We start from the raw sequence: 15,334 nt of genomic DNA, 5'->3' as shown, positions 1-15,334 counted from the left end.
ACAGTTATAAGCGTGCGGTTACAAAAGGCTATTGTTTACTTCTTATATGCTAGCAAAGTACAGGTGTTAACAAGTTACGTTACAATCCAATACAAAGATATCTGTTACCATCTAACACAATGATATCTTGACACAAGACATCTAGTTACAGAGCTCTAATTCTTTAGCTGTGCACAAAAAAAAAGTCGGAGACCTAGCATGGGTGTATCTTACCCTCTCTGCGTCTCTCGATACCAGCGTAGCCAAGCCGGATCGGTCACTCAATTCCACAGAAAGACGAATACGAGGTTGGGCGTCCCCAGTTGTGGACCTCGGGAGGCAATCACCTGACCCGACCAGCAGGTAGTTGGTGGAATGCACTCAAAGTTAGAGTTCTGCTGGACCCACCTTTTATACCCCTTTTGGGTTACGTATTCTCTTTCTTATCTATGGTGCCAGATCATACTGGTCTGTCTTTGTGACGCCAGTTTGTTACAAGGGCATTTCTTACTTAGTTTGCACTTGTAAGACAAGAGATAAGCAATTTAGGAGTACAGGACCTTCTTTTGTGTGTGCGGGGCACTTCCCCTTCTGGGGTGATTGTGTGTGTGTGCGCATCATATCGATCAATGCCAGCTGGGGTGATTTCTTGAGGGTCCCCCCCCTCATGTTGACAGTCTGGCCTGTTAGCCTTCTAGCTGTACTTTCTGCTTCTCAGGGTCACGATAAGCTAGCATATCTGGGCCTCAATGAGGGCATCAAAGACTGTGCTGTCAGCAGCCATTTCCGTACCCTGTGTGCTTCCCGGTGGGGGCGGCGGGGGGCAGCGAGCAAGCTGACTTGTAAGGGGGAGACTCTGTCTGGCTCAGTCAATCATGAGAGAAATAGGATAAAATTGCCTAGAAACCATAAATGAAATATCAGCCACTATGTTGGAGATTGGCAAGTTTCAGCTATAGTTAGTTGGGGCTGTGGACTTCATTGGTAGTGTGTGGCTGTGACTGGATGCACCCTGTATATTCTATCCTTGAAATAATCTATGTACAAAATATGCCTTGTGAGATTTAATTTGAAAATAAATATCTTCCAGCTCAATATGTCATGTTGAAATGCGTGCAGCACCTTTATGAACATATGCTGAAATTAGCTCAGAAATATGTTTACCAGGCACATCTGGTAAACCAGTTTCTCACAGAAAAAGAACAAGCTGATGCCTCAGCTGCATGTCATCAAAGCTGAAGTGTCAGCACTGATTCTTTGGCAAAAATAGGGGAAGGAACAAACAGATCTACATCTTAGCAAACAACAGCACGGATCCTATTTCATCAACAGATATTTTGTCTCTGTCCTCACAGCAGGAATGAGCTTCATTTAGGGGTAGCTCTCAGAAAAAATCATTTGAAAGGGTGACTGGACTATAAAGTTGCAGCAGGGGAAGGGCACAAAATACTCCAAGGTCTCTCTTCCTAACACACACACACACACACACACACACACACACTGTCCATTAGCACTTTGAAGACTAACAAAATAATTTATTTGGTGGTGAGCTTTCATGAGCATAAGTGGGTCTGTCCCATAAAAACTGACCACCAAATAAATTATTTTGTTACTCTTTAAAGTGCCACTGGATGGCCTTTTTGTTTTGCTAGTATATAGACTTACATGGCTATCTATTACTATTGTTACTATTGAGAAACAAAGAGAAATCCTGAGATGAAACTGGTGAGTCCTGTTGCTGGGAAAATATAAGAATTTTCTACTTTGAGGTAAGTCTAGTTTGTTAAGATTTACCACTGGGGAGCATTTTATCTTATTTCTTTTATAATCACTTCCAACGTTAATGACTTGTATTTGTACTCACATAAAACTGATCTCCTGGGCCCTTTCTACACATGCCACTTTCGAAGAAAGTGGCATGCTAATAAATGGCCCGAAATATGCTCATGAGGCACAGATGCAAATTCCCCATGCCTCATTAGCATAAGGTCATGTGATTTGGAGTCTGGAAGATGCTTTTCCAGACTCCAAAATGCCGTTTAGAAGCGCAGCCCCCAGGGGGTCTTCCAGAAGGAAGTCCTTCTTCCAGAGGCCCCTTCTTCCTGAAAATTTTCAGGAAGAAGGGGCCTCTGGAAGAAGGACTTCCTTCTGGAAGACCCCCTGGGGGCTGCGCTTCTAAACGGTGTTTTGGACTGTGGAAGAGCATCTTCCAGACTCCAAATCACGTGACCTTATGCTAATGAGGCATAGGGAATTTGCATCTGCGCCTCATGAGCATATTTCAGGCCTTTTATTAGCATGGTGTAGAAATGGCCCTGGTAGTTATATAAGCTAGTTTTATTCTTTAATTAAAATTAATGTGGTGCTGTCTTTAAATTGAATTATGTTGGAAACTCCAATTATGGTAGCAAACTATCATGTATTGATCCATACAGAAGAGCAACAGTCTCTGGACTGTGTAAGAGATGGCTGAACAGTGAAGAATACATTTTTTGGGGAAAATCCATTACTTGGAGCATGTGGTGAGCACCCTGGAAGTGGAAACCAAGACTGTTGGAAGCCTGAGTATGACTGGTGTGGCTGGAAGCCTGCAGCTATACTCAGATACTCAGGGTGTCACTTCCATGCTGCAGGGTTGTTTGTGAGCAGCCCTGGTTGGAGCTACAGCAACCAAGCATTGTGAGGAACCCGCATTTGCAGGGAGGGGTGACACAGCTCATCAGTGGTCTGGGTTGCATGCTGTAACATCACTAGTTATGTCTACACTGCAATCAGAAGCCCGGAGTTAGCTCCTGCCTGTTGATTCAGGCTTCCAGGGCTCAAGCTACAGTGCAGAATTTTGGATTCTTACAGGTTTCTAGAGTTTGAGCTCCAGGCCAAGCCCAAATGTCTACTTCACAATTAAACAGTCCCTTAGCACAAGGCCCACAAGCCCGAGTCAGCTGACATGGTCATCTGGAGGATTTTAATTGCAGGATAGTCATGCCCATAGTGGCTTCTGTTCAGAGCAGATTGGAAAGGGGTGATTTAGGCTTGCAACAGATCCTGAGAAGCGAGAAAATGGAGTCCCTAGTTGCGTCCTTTGTTAGGACACAGCGCTAAAGACTTCTTTGTGGTCTGCAAGTCAGATTGTCAAAGAATAATGCACAAGTGGCTTATCTAGGTTAAATGCAGAAGGCCTGAAAGAGGTTTTATGGGTCTTCTTAGGGAAGAGAGTTTATTTTTACTACCTAATTGTTTGTCTGATTTCTTGCATACAAATATCCCCATAATTGTCTTCCTGTTTGTTTTTAATTAGATGACAGATTTGAGAGCTTGGTTATATTTTTAAATATTCCCTACCTCTGTAAGTGATTACTCAGATCTGTAAGGAGTATTTTATGGGAGAGTTTGGTCGAGTACTGATTTGCTTTCAGTTACATGACAGAAAGAGAAAGCAGGGAAGTGAGCTGCTTTCTCCTGTAACGTACACAAACTGTATGTAGAGTTGGTGGCAACTTAAATGAATATCACCCTCTTATTAAATGTCACCTTGACATAGGCTGATTTATGCACAGAGCAGCTAATTTATGTATTGCTATGATCCAAATCAGACATCAGTTAAAATTCTTGATTTGTCTTCTGCCATTGATATTACCAAATTATTATTTTGAAAGGAACACTGAGTTTTCGATTTTCTGTTGTAAATTAGCTTAACATTTATCTAGACAAGCATTGTTGATGTTGTGAAATAAAAACTCATCTAATTGTAACTATTAGAAGAGTTCCAATGGGCTCATTGTTCACCCTTTATTTCCTCTGTAACTTCATTACTTCTGCTGGGTGGAGCTACAATTCTGGTTGGTAGATTACAAGGGTTTTTGCGTGGGCCACTTGAGCAGGTCTCATATCTTTCTAACTCAGATCCCCCATCTGTAGAATGGGGACAATGATGTTTCTCTGCCTTTGTTAAGTAATCTGAGATATACAGAGGAAAAATATTCTTCAAATTACAGAGATCACAGACAGATCTTGTCTTCAGTGTACAAGGCAGTGTATACACACAAAATAAAGTTTTAAAAACCTACAGCTTATTTGAAGACAAAATGGATGTAAAAACCACATATTCACTCTTTCCACTCATTGGTTAACAGGCCTAGTAGGAACATGTGCTTATGAAGACACACCACCAAATCCTAGCTCTAGTGAGGTCAATGAGAGCTTTGCTGTTGACTTCAATTGTATTAGGATTTCACCCAGAGTTAGATGACTTCAGGTGCTTCACTGGTTGTTCAGCCCATCGTAAAGAATGAATAAAACAGTACAGGTTGAAACTCTTGTCTGGCACTCCTCCACACAGCACCGTTGCTGGTTAGAAACAACTACAGATGTTGCTGGACCAGAGAATGCCCGGATGAGAGAACTCCAGTTGTGTGGCTGCAGCAAAGTCCTGCTGGTGGCAGGAAGCACTGCTGGCAGCCCGCTCTGAGAAGCCCCAGGAGTAGTCCCGGGTCAGGAAGCTTGGCTGGGGTAGGAGAGCCCCACAGCAGGAACAGGCCTGGGAGCCCAGCTGGGATAGGGAGCCCTGCTTGCAGCCCCATGGCAGCGGGGAGCCTGCCCAGGGATGGGGAGCCCTGCAGCCCCATGGAAGGAGCTGTCTGGGGAGCCCTGCTGGAGCAAGACCTTGCTGCAGCCCCACAGCAGTGGGAGCTCCACAGCAGAGAGCTGGCTAGGAAGCCCGGCTGGGGCATGGCTCCCACCAGCAGCCACTGCAGCTGGGAGTCCCATGGGGAGCCCTGGTCAGCAGCCTGGTGAAAGGGGAGCCTGGCAGGATTAGAGACCCTAAGCAGCCTGGGGGGAGGGAGCTTGCAGTGGCCAGGAGGGGAACTCAGCCAGAATGCTGGCTGCCATCTTCCCCCAGGACAGCCAGGAGGCCTGACCTCCTCTGGTAAGGCAAATCCCCTCATTCTGGAGCACTCAGGTCCCAAGGGTGACAAACAAGTCATGTACAACCTGTATTCTTTACTATTGACTTAATTAGCTAATTAGGTTTGAATATTTGGAGGCCACAACAATTTACAGACTTCATTTTGGAGTTGATATATTTCCCCTGATGCTGGGAGTTGTAACTTGCAAGATGGATTGGGTAGTGTATTCTTCGCATTCTAATCTGCAGGTTCTGTACTCTGCCCAGTTACACAGGGATGTTTCTTGTCTGCAAACTACACATAGGAGAGAAAGTAGAAATGCCAGTGCTCTCCTTTTGCTGGAATGGGAGAAAACACATAAGTGGTAGTCATGAATTTTTCAACAGTTTATTCACAAGAAAATGATAAACTGTTGAAATGGAAGCATTGCAGGAATTTCTCCTATTAAAAACATTTGAATAAAATTTCAAAATGGTTGGTATATTGTTTTGACTTTTTCAAAATGTAAAGGCTCTGTGTTTGTTTAGAAATTTAAGTAAATTTGTTGTAAAAATAAATTAAAAAGTACAGAAAAATTCAGTCACAATAAAACATTTTGAAATTATCTACTCAATCCAAAAATGGTTTGTGAAAAGCTTTGAGATTTTAGCTTTTGGTTCCAGTTCTGGATAGGAAAAAAAAAAAGGAGAAATCTCAAAAATTCTAACAGGGTAGAAAAACCATTTCCCTCCAGCTCTAATCTCCAAAGGTTCCTACTTAGCACTTGATGAGGGAGAATGAGAATTAAATAACTTGGTTTTTCCACACTTCCAATGACCTCAAAGTCTATATGCTCCTCAGACTAGTGCTACTTGATTTGATGTGTGCTATTAATATGCATGATTCAAGATACCCTTTGGTACAGAAATTTTTGTACATTCAAACATATGGCCAGTACAGATAAGTGGACCGCCAATAAATGTTGCTGATTTAGAAAATGAATACATCTCTTTTAAACATGATCTCTCCAACAAACATTCAGGAAATGGTGATACAGACTAGTCTCTCTTTGATGTTAATGAGGATAGATACTTATTAATGCCAGAGCAAGTTATAAATTTTCAAGCCAAAATTATTGATGTGAGAATGCCTCAATCCTGCAAGTGTTCACATTTTAAAGTAAAACTCACATGTACAAATGTGCAGGACAGGACCTTATTTTGTACTGTAATGCCTGACTTTGAAAGGCCAATACTTGGAAAGTTCCAGAGAAGTCGCATATAACAGTTTTTAGGGTGGCATTGTGTAGCACTTCATGTTTGTCAGTATGGAATTATCATGAAGTTTTTAAGTTGCCAGCAAATATGAAGTTCTTGTATTCCAGTAATTATACCATAATGTGTTGAATGCCTGATATTCAGGCAAAGAGTGATATTCAGCATGTTGTTTGATGTTTCTGGAATGTACTCATGTTTGTCTGCAAAGGGTATCATAAAAGCTTTGGGACTGGTCAGATGTGAAACTAACCATCTTCTAAAATTATTTTTTCCAGTGCTGACCTAACCTGTGTAGTCCAATCAATAAAGCAATGAATTCTGCAAGCAACTTTTATGCTTTATTGCATTTTAGATTCCATGGGGAAAGGAGCAGAAAGAAAACATTCTGTCCTTGGGACATTTGTTCATAAGTCCATGCAATATAGAAGGTAGGGATCTACCAGTTTCTGGTAATTTGTCTCAAGATAAAGAAAATTTGAGAAATCCTCTGCGATCAGAAATCTGTCCAGAGGACTAAATGATAATATAATTAACACTTAATAGCTGTGTCTACACGTGCACGCTACTTCGAAGTAGCGGCACTAACTTCGAAATAGCGCCCGTCGCGGCTACACGCGTCGGGCGCTATTTCGAAGTTAACTTCGACGTTAGGCAGCGAGACGTCGAAGTCGCTAACCTCATGAGGGGATCGGAATAGCGCCCTACTTCGACGTTCAACGTCGAAGTAGGGACCGTGTAGACGATCCGCGTCCCGCAACGTCGAAATTGGCGGGTCCTCCATGGCGGCCATCAGCTGGGGGGTTGAGAGATGCTCTCTCTCCAGCCCCTGCGGGGCTCTATGGTCACCGTGGGCAGCAGCCCTTAGCCCAGGGCTTCTGGCTGCTGCTGCGGCAGCTGGGGATCCATGCTGCATGCACAGGGTCTGCAACCAGTTGTCGGCTCTGTGGCTCTTGTGTTGTTTAGTGCAACTGTGTCTGCGAGGGGCCCTTTAAGGGAGCGGCTTGCTGTTGAGTCCGCCCTGTGACCCTGTCTGCAGCTGTGCCTGGAACCCTTATTTCGGTGTGTGCTACTTTGGCGTGTAGATGTTCCCTCGCAGCGCCTATTTCGATGTGGTGCTGCGCAACGTCGAAGTTGAACATCGACGTTGCCAGCCCTGGAGGACGTGTAGACGTTATTCATCGAAATAGCCTATTTCGATGTTGCTACATCGAAATAAGCTATTTCGATGTTGGCTTCATGTGTAGATGTAGCCAATGTCTGCAGTATACATAGCACCTGTCAGCAGTAGATCTCTAGCACATTTTCAGGGCTAGCAAATATCCTTATTTTATTGAGCAGGAAACTGGGACAGAGAGAGATTAGCATATGATTTGCTAAAGGTCACAGAATAAGTTTCCCATAAACCTGAGATAAAGCCTACGTCTCCTGCATCCAGTGTTTTTTCCACTGGTATATACTCTCCTACCTCCAGTGTGCTAATGATATCAGTCTTCACTGCTTACTTGTTACATTCTTAGACAAGCATCTTCATGTTTTATACCATTCTGCGCCATACACTTGAGAGTTTTAAGAAGATTTTATATGACATGTAGCTCCTCCCCCATATTTGCAAACAACTTGACAACGGTTAGGCAAGAAATGAAACATGACCCATCATTCTGACCAATATATCTCATTGGTTCCCTGTATTCTTCTACCTTACTGTATCCACGGTTGTTTCTTATCTAAAACTTAGTTCTTTGAGGCAGGATGTCATGATCATGAGGGTTAGCCAGCAGCCTGGGAGTAAAAGGGTTAACCTCCTTAGCCAGGTGGGGTAGGCCTATATGAATGTAGGTAAGAATTGAATTTTGGCTCCTCCCTCTTCTGTTCTCTGTCACAGAATCACAGGGCTGGAAGGGACCTCAGGGGGTCATATAGTCCAGCCCCCTGCTTCAAGCAGGATCAACCACCACTAAGTCGTCCCCGCCAGGGCCTTGTCCAGCCGGGATTTAAAAACCTCAAGGGATGGAGAATCCATCACCTCTCTAGGCAACGCATTCCAATGCTTCACCACCTGCCTGGTGAAGTACTTTTTCCTAATATCTAACCTACACCTTTCCCTCCTCTACTTCTGACCATTACTCCTCGTTCTGCCATCTGACACCACTGAAAACAGTTTCTCACCCTCCCTTTTAGAGCTCCCCTTCAGGAAGTTGAAGGCTGCTATTAAATCACCTCTAAGTCTTCTCTTCTGTAAACTAAACAAGCCCAAATTCCTCAGCCTATCCTAATAGGTCTTGTGTTCCTGACACTTAATCATTTTTGTTGCCCTTTGCTGAACCTGCTCCAGCAAATCCACATCCTTTTTATACTGGGGGCCCAAAACTGGACACAATATTCCAGATGTGGCCTCACCAGTGCCGAATAAAGAGGAATAACTACTTCTCTAGATCTGCTCGAAATGCTCCTCCTAATGCACCCCAGTATGCTGTTAGCTTTCTTGGCTACAAGGGTACACTGTTTACTCATATCCAACCTTTCATCCACCATAACCCCTAGGTCCCTTTTCATCATACTGCTGTTGAGCCAGTCGGTCCCCAGCCTGTAACAATGTTTGGGATTCTTCCACCCCAGGTGCAGGACTCTACACTTCTCCTTATTGAATCGCATCAGATTTCTTTTGGCCCTGTCCTCCAATTTATCCAGGTCCCTATGGATTCTGTCTCTACCCTCCAACATATCTACCTCTCCCCCTAGTTTTGTGTCATCTGCAAACTTGCTGAGGGTACAAACCAGTCCCTCATCCAGGTCATTAATAAAGATGTTGAATAACACTGGCCCCAGAACCGAGCCTTGCGGCACTCCGCTTGAAACAGACCGCCATCCAGATATTGAGCCATTGACCACTACCCGTTGGGACTGACCATCAAGCCAGCTTTCTATCCATCTTATAGTCCAAGGATCCAATACATATTTCCTTAACTTATGGACAAGAATGTCGTGGGAGACCATATCAAAAGCCTTGCTGAAGTCAAGTTATATCACATCCACTGACATCCCCATGTTCACAGAGCTTGTTACCTCATCATGGAAGCTAATCAGATTGGTCAGGCAGGACTTGCCCCTGGTGAATCCATGCTGGCTACTTTTGATCACTTTCCCCACTTCCAAGTGCTCCAAAATAGATTCCTTGAGGATTTCCTCCATTATTTTCCCAGGGATTGAGGTAAGGCTGATGGGTCTATAGTTCCCTGGATTGTCCTTCTTTCCTTTTTTAAAGATGGGCACTACGTTTGCCTTCTTCCAGTCATCCGGTATCTTCCCCGATCTCCAAGAGTCTTCAAGGATAATGGCCAAAAGTTCAGCAATGACCTCTGCCAATTCCCTCATTACCCTGGGGTACATTAAATCCAGATCCATGGACTTGTGCACATCTAGTTTTTCTAGATAGCTCAGAACTTGTTCCTTCCCCACAGATGGCTGCCCTCCACCTTCCCATACTGCATCATCTAGGATTGTCATGGGGAAGTTGACTTTGTCTGTGAAGACTGAGGCAAAAATAAGCATTGAGTACTTCAGCTTTTCCTGCATCATCTGTCACTAGGTTACCTCCCTCATCCAGTAATAGCCCCACACCTTCTCTGATAACCTGTTTATTGTTCACATGCGAGTAGAAACCCTTCTTGTTACTCTTCACATCCCTTGCCAGCTGCAGTTCCAATTGTGCTTTCACTTTCCTGATTCCTGCCCAGTATTCTCCAGCCATATGTTTATACTCCTCCTTAGTCAACTGTCCATGTTGCCATTTCTTGTATGCATCCTTTTTGAATTTAGGCTGACTAAGGATTTCCCTGTTAAGCCAAGCTGGTTGCCTACCACGTTTGCATTTCTTACTACGCAACGGGATTGTTTGTTCCTGTGCCTTCAGTATGACTTCTTTAAAATACTTCCAGTTCTCTTCAACTCTTTTCCCCTTCATCTTCGTTTCCCAAGGGATCCTGCTCATCCGGTCTCTTAGGGAGTCAAAGTCTGCTCTTGTGAAATCAGGGGTCTGTATGTTACTGTTCACCCTTCTTCCTTTCGTCCAGATCCTGAAATCTACGATCTCATGGTTGCTGCAGCCCAGGTTCCCTCCCACTTCTATTTCTTCTACTAGTTCTTCCCTGTTTGTGAGCAGCAGGTCAAGTTGCGCACGGCCCCTGGTCAGTTCTTTCAGCACTTGTACCAAGAAGTTATCTTCAACATTCTCCAAAACTTCCTGGATTGTCTGTGTGCTGCTGTATTGGTCTCCCAACAAATGTCTGGATGATTAAAGTCTCCCATGAGAACCAGGGCCTGTGATTTGGAAGCTTCACTAAGCTGCCTGAAGAAAGCCTCATCTATCTCCTCTCCCTGATCTGGCGGTCTATAACAGACACCAACTACAACATCACCTCTGTTACTTCCACTTCTAGGCTTAACCAGAAGACACTCAACTGGATTTTCTCCTTCCTCATACTGGAGCTCTGAGCAATCATACTGTTCCCTCACATAGAGCGCAACTCCTCCTCCTTTTCTCCCCTGTCTGTCCTTCCTAAACAATTTATAACCTTCCATGACCGTGCTCCAGTTATGCGAATTGTCCCACCAAGTCTCCGTTATTCCAACCACCTCATACTTGTGCGACTGTGCCAGGGCCTCTAATTCTTCCTGTTTGTTCCCCAGGCTTTTGGCATTAGTGTACAAGCATCTTAGAGATGCATCTGTCTTTTTTCTTCTTCTTTCCAGCCATGAGGGAGAGAGAGACAAAATATCTCCCTCCAAGAACAGGCCCTCCAATCTTCTGTAAGTAGGGTAAAGTTTAGATAGATCCGTTAGGCTTTGTTGTTTTATGGTTTGGGAAGTGGGATCTGATGTCTGTGCACTTTTTAGAAATGTTCTTCTACTCTCCTTGTAACTAAGTTCTAGGCCCATGGTGGAGACTCCCCATGTGTTTTACTTTGTGACTCTTCCAGCTAGTCATGAGGCTTGCAACACAAATATTGTTGTAATAATAAAAGTTCTTTCTTTTTATTAACTTGGTATTGGTTAGTGTTTGCGTCCTGGTTTTTACTTTTGGGGCCGAGATTTCCCAAGTAGTCTCTCCCTGGTTTCCTTATTATTACTTGGGTAGTGGCAGCAAATTTTATCCCCAAAATCTAAGGTTTTTAGGATTTTTGGGGGAAGTTTATACCAAAACCAGGTAGACAAGGTTTTGGACGTACTTTTGATGGCCCCCACTTCTGCATTTATCTTGCTAGAGTGGGGAAGGAGCCATGACACAGGGCCCATCTGTTTGTTCTCTGTTTATACAGCAGCTAGCTCAGTAGGACCCAGGTAGACAATTGGGATTCCCGTGACTATAATGAACAATAAGAGAACACTACTGGTAGAGTGTAGAGTCATTAACATAGGCTTTCCTAATTTATTCAAGATGGCTTCCACACATTTCCAGGTAAGAAGTTATTGGTTAATCAGTGCCCCCTCATCTCAAAGAAACCACTAGAATTAAGGGTTCGCAAACTTCATTGCAATAAAACCTACTTCTGACAACAAAGATTACTACCTGATCACAAGAGGTGGCCTGAAGCCTGAACCTGCCCAAGCCCCACTGTTCCAGGTAGAGCCTATAACCTGAACCCAGATATCCAGGCCCCGGGCTGAGGCTCAGCAAGTCTGATTCAATGGTCACAGATCACTTTGGGGACCCAAATGACAGTTTGAGAACCTCTGCGCTAGACCAGTGAGACAATATATGAGAGAAAGATGTCAATTTCCCTGTGTCCATGTTATCCATGACAGTAAAGTTCTGTTTCATACTTCCTAGACCTTCTCGTCAGATGAAGCAATCAGGAACGTCAAACGGCAGAGGTTACTCCCATTAACACTTTGGCCAGGTCATGCTTTAATGACTGAACATTAAGGAGTGTTTTGAGCTGCTAATGAAATTGGGTAATGCATGATTAAAGAGAGGGAAAAGTTAAGTAGAGGTATTTTGCTTTACTGAAGTTCTTCTCAAAGAAACTCGCATTCTAGAATAGAAGCCTCAGTTGTAGCTACTAATTGATCAGCACCGGTGTAAACCATGTATGACAACTTTTTTCACTTTCATCCATAACTACCAGCTGTAACATGATGGGTAGATGAATGATTATTTGGTTTTGCAGGGTAGATATCATATCACTCTTTAGAATTATCCATTTCTGGCCATTGAGGCTGGAAACATATAAACTACTGTGTATATTTATGGTATTAACAAAATATTTTACACTAGTGGGTGCCAGATGTAAAATCTTTTCCTAACACAAGGAGAACAAGGGACTCAGAAGAGCTCAGGACTGCATGGGAGCTCCTCTGAATAGTCTACCAGCTGGTAGCTTCTGGACACAGAAGAATCTTGAGTAACAGATCTTCTGGCCCCACCTTCACCTCTCCTTTGGCCTATGCTCTGTCCACCACACATCCCTTGCATCTTGGCCTCCACCTGCTATGCAACAGAACCACACACTGGACCATAAGGACAAAAATTTCAGACTAGTTAAAGGGTTTAGCAGTATCCACCTCCGTGCATTTAAAAGCTATGTCAGAGCTAGTGATTCTGGCATTTCAGAAACATGAGTGCCATTACCCACCATACAAGTATGCTGCACTTCAAAAGGGCAGACTGCAGAAGTCTTTGGTGTGTCCTCAAATGAAACAGCTTAACTAATGCACTAATATGCTGTTTTCATGGTAACCAGCTATGTTTGTGTACTTGCACTGAGACAAGAGAATAATCGGTATTAATTTCAGTTCTATAATTACTTTTATGCTGCTCCTAAGATTTTCCCTGTGAAATAAGAACTATGGGCTTCAAAGCCAGCTTATTGAATGTAAACCTCTCTCTCTCTCTGAATAGGTTCATTTTATAACATATAGTGACAAAGTAAAAATAATGGACATTGATCTCGGTATCTGGCTATAATAATCTTTACTGATTCATTACATTGTAAAATAAATTAATCTCTTTGATGTTTTATGTAATAACTTTAAAAAAAATCCAGGGAAAATATACCCCTTATATATCCATCATAAAAACTGTGTCCTAGTAAATCTGAAAAGTGCTTTTTATTTAATAATACAAAGCAGATATTTGTGTATTGGTGGTGAAAGTACCCTGAAGCAGATCACCTGGGAAATATTACTCCTATGGTCTATTCTCATACCAAAAGGGAGATGATATTAATAAATATATATACACATTATGGAAGAGTTTTTTAAATGTGAGCATAACCTCCTCTCATATTATTAAACATGGTCTTAAAGACTAGCAAGTGTACAGTACAAGCTTTTTAAAAATTACATTTAATATTTTTCTGCTGAATTCTCAAAGCACTAGCTTGTTTTGTTAAGAACTGAGGCAATTTCACCATGAATGATTTAATGAGAAAAGACCATTCTAACTCATCACAGGGTGAGATCAAGAGAAAATTATGTTGTCTTCTTTTAAAAAATATTTAGGTTCTGTGGTCTACACATTTAGTTCTGATGTCCAAAAGAATTTTTCTCTGTTTCTTATTTTTAACAAAACACTACCAGATCTACATGTTAAAAAGTCATCCTTAATGAACTTCACATCACCGTGCCCTATAACATCTGTATATTCTAATCCGCCATTCCAATTTAAATCCAAAAACCTCTTCAACCTATGCTGGTGTCTAACAGCAGATATTAATGAAGAAAGTAGAAAAGGAATTTTAAAACCTCTTTACAGTCTGGAGTCACAAATCCACCAAACTGAGACAAAAGTTTAGAGAATTAACAAACTTTAGGCTTGAGTTCCCCGAGTTTCAGCATTTTCCAGTAATTAAGACACACAAATAATGCAGTTTTAATTAAGAAAAGTCTTTCATCAACTCCCTCATAAGGGCACAGCAATGGAAAAGAAATGCACCATTACACCTACCTTATTCATAAAAATTGCTCCCGAGAATTGCCCTGGTCTAGAGGGTGCAGGTCACCAAACTGGAATCAGAACAAAGTAATAGGAAGTATCATCCTGAAGGCTCAAAGAATACAAGCAACACAGTCACCAGAAATTTCAATGTTCCCATCTCTGTATTATCCTGTTAACTCAACTGAGTTTGTTTCATTGCCTTCCATCCCCTGCAAAATAAATAAGTTAAAGACCCTATACCCTGATCATTTTCTGGATGAAACTTGCTTCTCCTGCTTCATGCCTCTCTCTGCTTCTTGGCTGAATGGTTTCAGGTCACTGCATACACCATCAGCCCAGAAAGAACACAAAGCTTTGCTTAGGTTGGTAAGAAGCAAGATCTGCATCTATAATACTGCCTCAGAGAATAGCAAGCTGACACCTACTTTGGATGCAGATGCAGATGCAGTAGGTGCAGCAGCAGCAGCAGCTGATAATGATCATTCATTCTTGTTTCTTGACTCCTCCCCAGCAAGCTGCCTGCTTGTGCAATGCATTGCCCCTCACCTCTTCAGCTCAGGGACTGGGATGAAACCTATTGAACAAAAACAGCCAGAACTCCTCCATTTTGCAACATGCTGTGCACATGTGAAACTCCTGCACAGATAAGGGCAAAGCTGTTTGCCTCAGTTTCAACTCACAGATACAGCTGCTGATGTGAGGAAACTGGAGCAATTACCTAGGAGGAATGAATGTTGCTTGCTGAAAGTGAATGGGACATTCTGATCAATGTGGCCCGATGTGAAAGTCCCACAAGGGAAACTGACACAAGGACTGATCCTGCAGATACAGCTGTGAGCTGATTTCTTGGATTACAGACCTACATAATGTTACTTACAGGGATGGTTGTTATGTGAGACCCTACTGTCATATTTCATACCTCCCTACTGTGGTCATCGTGGTATCTAATTAGACAGGACAACATCTGAACTAGTATATTTTCCTTCCCTTCTAGCCTGAGAGGTCAATTCCCAGAGCATTTAAGCACATAATGAGCCTTTTCTCATTATTCTTTCTGCTTCTCTAATAATATAGCTGGCAAAAATAAATTTAGCCCTGGGGTTACCCCACTGAAATCAAGAATACAATTCACTCTACAGTTGTTTTAAAATTTAAATTACCTTTCAGAAGCACTTTTCATATATACCACTCCTTTCAAAGCCAGAAATCAGTTTTATAGAATTGACGCTTCAATTTTCTTTACAAGTGCCTTGAAG

General features: G+C 42.7%; 1 protein-coding gene across 1 annotated transcript in view; it reads right to left on the bottom strand.

The window, feature by feature from the left end:
- The window catches only part of MCHR2 (melanin concentrating hormone receptor 2), a 76,399-nt gene extending 61,884 nt beyond the window's left edge, over positions 1-14,515 (bottom strand). The window contains exons 1-2 of the mRNA XM_074988839.1: positions 14,504-14,515; positions 14,088-14,146 (exon numbers count right to left, since the gene is read on the bottom strand). The gene's annotated coding sequence lies outside the window, so the exon portion shown is untranslated. The remainder of the gene's footprint in view (positions 1-14,087; positions 14,147-14,503) is intronic.
- Positions 14,516-15,334: the final 819 nt, after the last annotated feature.

Source organism: Carettochelys insculpta, chromosome 3, assembly GCF_033958435.1.
Source record: "Carettochelys insculpta isolate YL-2023 chromosome 3, ASM3395843v1, whole genome shotgun sequence".
NCBI classification, from domain to species: domain Eukaryota; kingdom Metazoa; phylum Chordata; order Testudines; family Carettochelyidae; genus Carettochelys; species Carettochelys insculpta.
The sequence above is the reverse complement of the archived record's forward strand: the minus strand, read 5'-3'. Positions and strand labels throughout refer to the sequence as shown.